This window comes from Camelina sativa, chromosome 2, assembly GCF_030686135.1.
Source record: "Camelina sativa cultivar CO46 ecotype springtype chromosome 2, ASM3068613v1".
Lineage (NCBI taxonomy): Eukaryota > Viridiplantae > Streptophyta > Magnoliopsida > Brassicales > Brassicaceae > Camelina > Camelina sativa.
The window spans coordinates 9,875,932-9,886,780 of NC_141881.1; the positions used below are offsets into that span (position 1 = coordinate 9,875,932).

A 10,849-nucleotide genomic window follows, 5' to 3' on the forward strand; every position below is an offset into this window, starting at 1 on the left:
TAACAGAGCTGATCGTGACTTAGTGTAGAAGTGATTTAAAAACGCAGCTCTACACTGCTCCCAAGTGGTAAGTGATCCTCGGTCCAAGATATTTAGCCATCTCAAAGCCTTATCTCCTAAAAAGAATTGGAACAAAGTCAACATGAGGTAATCATATGGAACTCCATTAGACCTTGTCGTACTAGCCAATCTCTAAAAAGCTTCAATATGGTCCAGAGGGCTCTCTGATGCTAATCCATTAAACACACGATTCTGGACCAAATTGATCAGGCTATGCTTGATCTCATAATCTTGTCTCGCAGGAGCAGGAGGTTGAATCGCAGATCGATTTGCAAATAGCCTGTTGTGAGCATCTTCGTCCCTCAAGGTGGCTCGCCTTGCTGGTGGGTTCAGCTCAGCCGCATTCTGCTCTTGTGGAGCCTGGCATTGTGGAACAGGGGGAGGTGGCGGAACAATAACCTCTTGAGGGTTAGGCTGACGACCATCTGGATTCTGTCCATCCTCCATCTTATCAGCTTTAGCTTTCATTTTTCTGTTTTCTCATTCAAGTCGCGCTAACTCTTCGTTCTGCAGATTACGCAAATCAGTAGGCTTGTGGCTTCTTATTTGCATGCACCTGAACACAAGAGAAAGAACACAATAATTAATTAGTAAATTAAAAGTTAAATAAATCTTAGACTAAATTTAAATCTAAAATCTCAAAGGCAATCGTTTTTGTCCCGGGCAACGGTGCCAAATTGATCAACAGGTCAATTAAAACCCAAGGTGCGCTCAACCACGATCTAGTGGTGTCGTCGTAACACTCGAGGATCGAATCCACAGAGACCAAGCAATTGCACTATGAAATTATTAAGATCAAATATAGCTAAGACAAAATAGGAAGTTTGTGAATCAAGAAACTAATCAAAAACGGAAAATAAATAAGTTGTTTTGAAATCTGAAAGGAAATATTGGGTGAAGGGAATCATTAGGGATTATGATCACGAATTTAGATGATTAGATAGGGATGCATTAAACACAATTCTTGAACTCAAATCACGGTTGTAAAGCTAACCTACTTTCGCAGCATTAACTATCTATGCAATGAATTCACTAAACCCTAAACCATCGTTTGGATCTAGCAAACCAAGCAAGCAATAACAAGTTCAGGTTTGATTAGTTCACAAGATGCCTCAACTTCAACTTTCGTTGGCTAAGGTCCACCTTGCTTACCTATGTTCTTTTCCAGCAACTCAGTAGCACTTTTTGTGCCACGATGAATTAAACCTAAGATCTTAATCTAGGTGATCAATCTAGCTTAAGCATTAAGAACAACAATATATGAAGAACAATAAGATCAATCCCTAATCTAACAAATCTAGCATCAATTAATCATATAAACCCTTCTGAAACCCTAAACCCAATTGAGAAACTACTCAGACATGGAGAAACATAAACAGCAAATCAAAGATGAAGAAAGCATAATTGAATTGCAAAAGAATAGAAAATAGGGTTTAGAAATCTTCTCCAAGGTGTCAAGTAGGATTAGAGATCTTCTCCCTTAGCTCTCAATACAAAATAGTCTCAGAAAATAAAGCTTATGTCTCTGGAGGCCGAGCCTCTAACTTAAATATCAAAATAAAACCCTAAAAGTCGGTTTAAAACGAAAAAGGAAAACTTGCTTTGGGTACAGGACTGGTCGATCCCGAATGCGGATCAGCCGATCTTGGATGCTTTTCTCTGTTTGCTCCATTGATGTTCATATATTTTACCTTGTTTTCCCTTAGTTTATTCACATCTTTTGCATCTTTTGCTATCTATTTTAACCATTATTGTGTAGCTTTAGCACTAATCATGCATTAGAGTTTAGTTGCATTGCATTTGCATCTTTTCATGCATAAACATGTGATTTTGGAGCTTAAGGAGCATGGAAGCAATTGAGAAGAGATGTGAAGCAATCATGAGGAGGAAACAAGGGAGTTAAGGCTGAAGAACAAAGGTCCAGAGTCCAACTCGACCGCACACTCGACCAGACACTCGACCGTGTGCTGAGGAGGACTCGACCGAGTGGAGATTGCACGAAAGAAGCCAGCTCGACCAAGCCACTCGACCGAGCACTGGTCGAGTTGACCGAGCCGTTGACTACTTTGACTTTTTGTATTTTTAGGGCTTCCACCTCCTCTCCTATATAAAGCCTTGTACCTGCAGCCACCAAAAGAGTCCAGCTTTTTAGATATTCTCTAAACCTAGTTTTTACCCTTTTGGGAATTATTCTTTTTGCACTTTTATTTTTCTTAGATCTTGTACTTGAAAAAGACTAAATTCCTCAATATTGTTGGTTTCATAACTTTCTTAATATTGAGAATTTGAGTTTGATCCTTTCATCAATATTGAAGATCTTTGTTTCATCTTTCTAATAATGCAAGTTTCAATATTTTCTGGGTTTTTGACTTTGTTCATCATGTATTGTTGTGAGTAGCTTGCTTAGGATCTTGAGGATGGGTTAGGATGGATTGATCTTGTGGCTTGTGTGATTTGGTCAAGCTTGATTGTTGTAGATCTCTTCTAGGCTAGATGTTCTTAATGCTGATCCTATATCTGAGAGGGTAGGATCTGATCTCAAGCTTCTTAGCATCACACCAATGCTTAAGAAGCATAGATAAGGCTAGATCTAGAGCTTACCATTAGGCTTGCTAAGAGATTAGAGGTCTTGTTTGGTTTGAGATGTATTGCTTAATGCCTGCTTGTGTAGATTCTTTACTGTGTGAGAACAAGTCTAGAATTGCAAAGGTTTGATTGTTTCTTGACCATGAGAGTGGGAGAAACTTGTCTTAGATTTATATGTCTTGAGGTTAGCTCAAAGTTTGCTTGAGATTTGTTGACAAAGTTAGATAACCACAATGATTAGTTCATCCCATGGATCCATCCTCAGGACCTTCTTTGTTTATTGATTTTAAAGTCTTAATCCTGTTGCTTGCTTGTTGTTTGATTCGTATTTGCATTGCTCTGTTTTTATTGTGTTGCTCTGTTTTCCGGATTTAACCAACTCGACCTACACTCGGTCGAGTGCTTGCTCGAGTTCATCCCCAGAACTCTTGTTTATGATTTGTGATTGTCCTGTTTCATTCCTGTCTCATTCTAGTTGCATTCATTTAGTTTTCAGTTCATTAATTGTCTTGCATTAGTTCATTAGTAGTAGTTTCTATTTCTGTTCTTGCTTCGTTACTGTTGCAATCATTCAGTTTCATTTGCATTTAGTTCTTAGTTCTTGTAGTTTACTTTCTGCATCTTTACATTTCCATTTTAGGATTGTTAGTGACAAACAATCTTTACATTTGTCTTAACTTAGATTCATATGCATATCCTAATTGTTCACAAACACTCATTTAGGATTGATACCTCTTATACTGCAACATCATAAGGGGAATCGAAACACCCATCCATCATTCCATTCATATCACCATTGCATACATTCATCATCATTCACCACCATATAAACCTTGTTTCAATTTGGCGCCGTTGCCCATTTGAGTGTGTTTTTGTGACATTTAGGATCCATATTAGTCTAAGATTAAGTTCGTTTATACACTTGTGAAGTTGCTGGATTCGAATCTTCTGTGTTGAGTTTGGCTGTGTTGAGTTTCAGGTACCAGCTCGACCACCCACTCGACCACCACTCGACCGAGTAGTGATCGAGCACTTGATCGAGTCAGACGCTGGATCTTAATAGACACCACTTTCCAGTCAACTCGACCATCAACTCAAGCCAGTGCTCGACCGAGTGTCAGTTTGAGTCAGTAACCATGTTTCACGGCAGTCAGTTCCATTATGCACCCATGCACCAGCAACAAGGTTTCCAGACTCAATGGTGTCCCACTCCAATGTTTCAGACCTACCAAGCCCAAGAACCTGACTTAAGCACTATGATGTAACAATTGTTGCTTGGGCAAGCCAATAAGCAGATTGAGGAGTCAAGGCAGTTTGAAGAGCTGACCCACAAATTGAATTCTTATTCTCATGACCTGAGTAACCAGCTTGAGAGTCTGACCTCTTCATTCCAGTACATGGAGAGCTCCATTGCTTCTATTTCAGCCCCTAAGCCACACTAACTTCTTGAACAAGCCATTCAAAACCCAAGGGAGATCACTGTTAAAGCAATCCATCTCCATGAGGAAGATATCACTGAGGACATTTAGGTTCAAGTTGGGGAGGATTTGTCACTTATTGAAGCCCAGAGTGAAGGTTTTACTGAGCAGACTGAAGCAGAGAAACAACTCGACCAGGTGCTCGACAACACACAGGATCAAGTACCTGATCGAGTGACTGATCGAGTTGAAGACACAGAAGCTGTTAAGCCTGCTAGATACATTCCTCCTGCTTACAAACCACCTCTACCATTCCCAGGGCGTTTCAAGGCACAAAAGATAAGAGAACTCAGGGAGATCATTGAGAAAAAGGAGAAGATAGCTTTGCAACAAGAGAAAGAGAAAGCCTTGAAAGAAGGGGGTGTAATTGAGAAGAAATAAGTGATGGCCATACAAGAGGTCATCATTGCTTACCAAGAAGAAGAGAGAGGACCTGCTTTGGAATAGTATGCTCTATACCCTCTCTATCAGGATTTTTTACTTGAGATGTCAAAGAAGAGGGTTCATGACCAAGATATGAAGGATTTGAAAGAGATTGGGAAAGCTATTGTCCCAACAAAGCTTGAAGATCCAGGCTCATTCAACTTACCCTGTTCAGTCAGCTACATGCACTTCAATAAGTGCCTTTGTGATTTAGGAGCTTCAGTGAGCTTGATGACATACTCAGTGGCTGAGAAGTTGGGGTATGAGGACTTCAAGGACAGAAACTACTATGTCAGTCTTGCAGATGGATCCAAGAGGGATGTGGTTGGAGTGATTGAAAACCTCCCTATCAAAATAGGAGAAGCAAGGATCCCAACTGATTTTGCAATCATGAGCATGGAACAAGAGACTGAAGACCCTCTTATCTTGGGAAGGCCATTCTTAGCTACAGCTGGGGCTGTTATTGATGTGAAGATGGAGACTATCAAGCTCCACCTGACTGAAGACTTCACCATGAAGTTTGACATCAACAATCCCACAATTCTGCCTTCAAAATATGATCCACCTTACACTATCAAAAGAAAGGAGGATCATGAGGTCTCAAGTGAGGAAACTGCTTCAAGGGGTAAGCTAACCTTTCAAGAAGATTCAGTGGAGAAGCTTAAGAATTCTGTTCAAGAACTGACTGCTTTAGTCAAGGATCTCCAAGTCAAGCTGAACAAAAGGACTTTTAAGAGAGCAAGGCCAAAGCCCAAGGTTAAAAAGAAACATGGTTCAAGTGCTAAGGAGGTAGTGATCAAAAAGGAACACAAAGGTTATCAAGTAGAACCAGGGGGATTTCATCACCTCCTTGGTCTCTAAACCAAGCCTGAAAAGGCAACAAAAGTCAAGCTTAGTGACTTTAAACAAGCTCACTAGGGAGGAAGTCCCTAAGGTATCCTTGTATATATTGCTTTGGAATTTTGGTATTTTGATTTTTTCTTTAGTGTTTTCATGGTCAGGGAGGCTAGGGAGTCTGAATAGAAGAGGAAGGGACAGGTAATGGACACTCGCGGTCCAGCTCGACCCCCCCCACTCGGACACGCACTCGACCGAGTGCCGGTCGATCTCCATCGTCGAGCTGCCCCAAAGTCCTTCTCCAAGTCATCAACAAGACCCCAACTACTCCTATGACAGCATGCAGATGGATGTGGACAACTTTTTCCACAATCCCTAAGGTACCATCATCACCTTCACTTGTAAATATCATTGCATTTCATAGTTGTGTTTTGTTTTTAATCTTGAATCCTCTTACAAATTTCTTTCACACAGAGGACTGTGTGATTTAAGTTTGGGGGAGGGTTTGAGATAGCATTTGATGTTGTGTTTTGTGATCTTATTTCAAATTTTTAGCATCTTCATATTAGTATTTGCATAGCATCTAAGGCATAGAAAAACCCTAAAAATTTGAAAGTTTTTGAAAAAATCTTTATAAAAAAAGAGTGTTCATGTAGTTTGCATTGCATATTAGGATCTTATTTAGCATGTTTCATGTAGGATTGTATAATATTTGCATTAGGGATCTATGATGAGCATTTCCTTGTTAGCTTGCTTAATTCACTAGACTAGGATCAATGCCCAAGTTAATAGTACTTTGATGCTAGTTGAGTAGTTAGAAGCATAAGATTGAACCAAGCCTTGAATTCTTGCATTGCATTTGGTCTAAATTGAAGCATGTTGAGATTTGAAACCATTTCCTATTTATAAGAACCTAATATTGACTTATAATTATCAATGTGTGCATTGCTTTAAACTCATGGATACTATATACATATTTAGATCATCTTTCTCCTTTTTACCACTCTTGTTGATCCAAGTAGCTGATTAAATCATTAAGATCAGTTCCCCTATCCCTAAACCAAACCTTCTTTCAAGCCTTGTTTATTCTTGAGTGTGTGAGGCCTATTTTTGGGATTGAGCTTGGTAGAAAGTGTTAGGTTTGAACTGACAAGAGTAAGACCTTGTGTAGTTCTAGTTTGCATTTTTCAAACTAGATAGGACGAGGTGGTTCACTTGTTAGGTCTGGAACTTGGCTGTTATAAAAAGAAAAGAAAGAAAAAGAGAAAGAAAAAGGGTAGAGTCTTTAAGAGGAGATTGTGTTTAAGCAAAGTCTAGTGAAAGGATGGGAAGTAAAATATTGTTTAAGATGGTTCTAGTTAAGGAAAAGAAAAAGAAGAAAAGAAAAGTTTAGCAAAATGCTTATATGTCTTAAGAATAAGAAGAAAAGAGAACCATAGCAAATAAGTAAGAATCCCCCATCCCACTAGAAAGATCAAGTAAGAAAACATCTCCTAAGACTTGAAAACCAAAAGAGAAAAGGGTTAAAGAGAAAAGAAGAAGTAAAGGGTAGCACTAGGATGATTTGGGTTTAGATTGCTAGGATAAACACTTTGGGTGCCTTTGGGTAGACAAGGTTTTGTTCTTGTATGTGTCAAAGTGTTCTTACTTTTAGCATTCTTCTAAAGCTCAATCCATTTTCATGAGAGAACCTTGATATTGATAAGCCCTACTCTAAAAAGAGACCATCATTGTCTCAAAACCCTTTATTACCAAGCCAAATGAGTTTAAGCATTGCATAGAATTGATTCATGTTCTTGTTTAATGAATGTTAAAGGAAATGGTTGATTTGAATGCATGTGGATGTCTTAGGCTCAAATCAATAAAGGTTGTGAAATGCTTGTCTAAAGTCTTTGATTCCAGCTCATTCAACTTGCATCATAGTACTAGTAACTTGGACATTGATTCTCGATGGTCTATTTGCAAGCTTTAGGAGCTGAGATCCCACTTTCAAACCTCACTTACCTTCTTACGTCTTGCTTATTTGCTTGAGGGAAGCAAAGACTAAGTTTGGGGGTATTGATGTTCATATATTTTACCTTGTTTTCCCTTAGTTTATTCACATTTTTTGCATCTTTTGCTATCCATTTTAACCATTATTGTGTAGCTTTAGCACTAATCATGCATTAGAGTTTAGTTGCATTGCATTTGCATCTTTTCATGCATAAACAGGTGATTTTGGAGCTTAAGGAGCATGGAAGCAATGGAGAAGAGATGTGAAGCAATCATGAGGAGGAAACAAGGGAGTTAAGGCTGAAGAACCAAGGTCCAGAGTCCAACTCGACCGCACACTCGACCAGACACTCGATCGTGTGCTGAGAAGGACTCGACCGAGTGGAGATTGCACGAAAGAAGCCAGCTCGACCAAGCCACTCGACCGAGCACTGGTCGAGTTGACCGAGCCGTTGACTACTTTGACTTTTTGTATTTTTAGGGCTTCCACCTCCTCTCCTATATAAAGCCTTGTACCTGCAGCCACCAAAAGAGTCCAGCTTTTTAGATATTCTCTAAACCTAGTTTTTACCCTTTTGGGAATTATTCTTTTTGCACTTTTATTTTTCTTAGATCTTGTACTTGAAAAAGACTAAATTCCTCAATATTGTTGGTTTCATAACTTTCTTAATATTGAGAATTTGAGTTTGATCCTTTCATCAATATTGAAGATCTTTGTTTCATCTTTCTAATAATGCAAGTTTCAATATTTTCTGGGTTTTTGACTTTATTCATCATGTATTGTTGTGAGTAGCTTGCTTAGGATCTTGAGGATAGGTTAGGATGGATTGATCTTGTGGCTTGTGTGATTTGGTCAAGCTTGATTGTTGTAGATCTCTTCTAGGCTAGATGTTCTTAATGCTGATCCTATATCTGAGAGGGTAGGATCTGATCTCAAGCTCCTTAGCATCACACCAATGTTTAAGAAGCATAGATAAGGCTAGATCTAGAGCTTACCATTAGGCTTGCTACGAGATTAGAGGTCTTGTTTGGTTTGAGATGTATTGCTTAATGCCTGATTGTGTAGATTCTTTACTGTGTGAGAACAAGTCTAGAATTGCATAGGTTTGATTGTCTCTTGACCATGAGAGTGGGAGAAACTTCTCTTAGATTTATATGTCTAGAGGTTAGCTCAAAGTTTGCTTGAGATTTGTTGACCAAGTTAGATAATCACAATGATTAGTTCATCCCATGGATCCATCCTCAGGACCTTCTTTGTTTATTGATTTTAAAGTCTTAATCCTGTTGCTTGCTTGTTGTTTGATTCGTATTTGCATTGCTCTGTTTTTATTGTGTTGCTTTGTTTTCCGGATTTAACCAACTCGACCTCCCACTCGACCTACACTCGGTCGAGTGCTTGCTCGAGTTCATCCCCAGAACTCTTGTTTATGATTTGTGATTGTCCTGTTTCATTCCTGTCTCATTCTAGTTGCATTCATTTAGTTTTCAGTTCATTAATTGTCTTGCATTAGTTCATTAGTAGTAGTTTCTATTTATGTTCTTGCTTCGTTACTGTTGCAATCATTCAGTTTCATTTGCATTTAGTTCTTAGTTCTTGTAGTTTACTTTCTGCATCTTTACATTTCCATCTTAGGATTGTTAGTGACAAACAATGTTTACATTTGTCTTAACTTAGATTCATATGCATATCCTAATTGTTCACAAACACTCATTTTGGATTGATACCTCTTATACTGCAACAGCATAAGGGGAATTGAAACACCCATCCATCATTCCATTCATATCACCATTGCATACATTCATCATCATTCACCACCATATAAACCTTGTTTCATCCAGCTGCTTGCTAGTCTGATCGGTATTCACCAAATTGGCTCCAGATGCATGTTTTCATCCCCAAAACACTCAGTTTCCTTCCAAAGTGACCTAGAACCTGTACAGACTCACAAAAGACTAAAAAGACTCTAAAAGCACACTTGGGCCTAACAACAGACTCAAAACAAGTGTAAAAACTATGGTTAAAATCCTATAAAACGCAGACACATAACCAAGTTCTCCACTAGATCCCAACCTTCATCCACATCCTTGTTGAGGAAGTTACCATTGCTTGCGGTGTCCAGCAACATCCGGATCTTAGGGATTACACCTCGATATAGTGTACTTAGCAATGATGCATTGTTGAATCCATGATGAGGGCATCTGCTTGTGTATCCCTTGAAACGTTCCCAAGCTTCCCTGAACTTCTCATTTTTCTTCTGAACAAAGCTGGAGATGTCATTTCACAGCCTTGCGGTTCTGGACTTGGAGAAGAATTTGGCTAGAAACGCCTTCTTGCATGCTTCCCAGGTGGTGATGGATTCCTTGGGGAGTGATTTCTCCCAGATATGTGCCTTGTCTCCCAAGGAAAATGGGAAAAGCTAGAGTTTGAATCCATCTTCACTAACTCCATTGATCTTGGTTAGGCTACAGTGCCTATCAAACTCATCTAGAAGGTCGAATGGGTCCTCCATTGGCAATCCATGAAATTTGTTGCTTTGTATCATCTGGATGAGACTACTCTTTATCTCAAAGTTGTTGTTCTGAACAGCAGGTGGCACAATGCCATGTCTTTGAGTGTGAGTAGATGGAGCATCTCCTGCTCCTATGTTGGTCCTCTCTTGAGGAGCTGGTGGACCATTCTGATTGTTCATTGTCTCCTCTATTGTTGGTGGTTGTGGTTGCTGGACTTGTTGTTGACGGAGTAACCTTGGTCTGTGGATGTTGTCGATGAAAGGACTCAAGTGTTGGCTACCCTTGGATCGTGTTTGCATGCACAATCAGTGAACCGAGTGAGTACACGAAGGTTAACCCGATCTAGGAGATCGAGTGACGGGTCGGGTGGGTGCTCAGGTTGTACCTGAAATGCAAAACAAACAAGTCAGTTCTGAACCAAAGTAGATTATAGAACTTGATCTAGCAGTTGCTGAAATCTTAAATGTAGCAAATAAAATTCAATCAAATGGCAACGGCGCCAAATTGATAACAGGTTTTTTACCCAAGGTATCAATTCCCTATGCAGTTGTAGTACAAAGGGTTATCAATCCAAATGGTTGTTATGCTAGCAGATGAGATATGATCAGAACTATGCAAGTCAAGCCAAGCAATAAATGGGTTTGATCTAACAATCCTAAAATAATTAAAAGAAATTAAATAAACAAGAACCACACGACCTAAGCACTCGATGCAAGCATTCAAGTACATGATCGGGTGGGAGGATCGAGTAAACAAGAAGAGTATGAACAACTCGAAGGTGTACACAAAGCTGGTGATCGAGTAAGGGATCGAGTTATTAATAAAAATGTAAACAATCAAGATGCAAAAGCTCCTAAGGATGGGGTAATCGACTCCTAAGTGTTCCTGACCAGTATGGATGTCCTACATGCCTGAAGCAAATATTCCCTAGACAATGAATCTCTAAAATCTTGTTAAAACAC

General features: G+C 39.3%; 1 non-coding gene across 1 annotated transcript; it reads left to right on the forward strand.

Moving 5' to 3' along the window:
• Window positions 1-9,557: 9,557 nt before the first annotated feature.
• LOC147948389 (small nucleolar RNA R71) lies at window positions 9,558-9,664 on the forward strand. Its single transcript, XR_015586111.1, has one exon. It is a non-coding gene; the product is annotated as a small nucleolar RNA R71 (small nucleolar RNA).
• The last annotated feature ends 1,185 nt before the right edge of the window (window positions 9,665-10,849 follow it).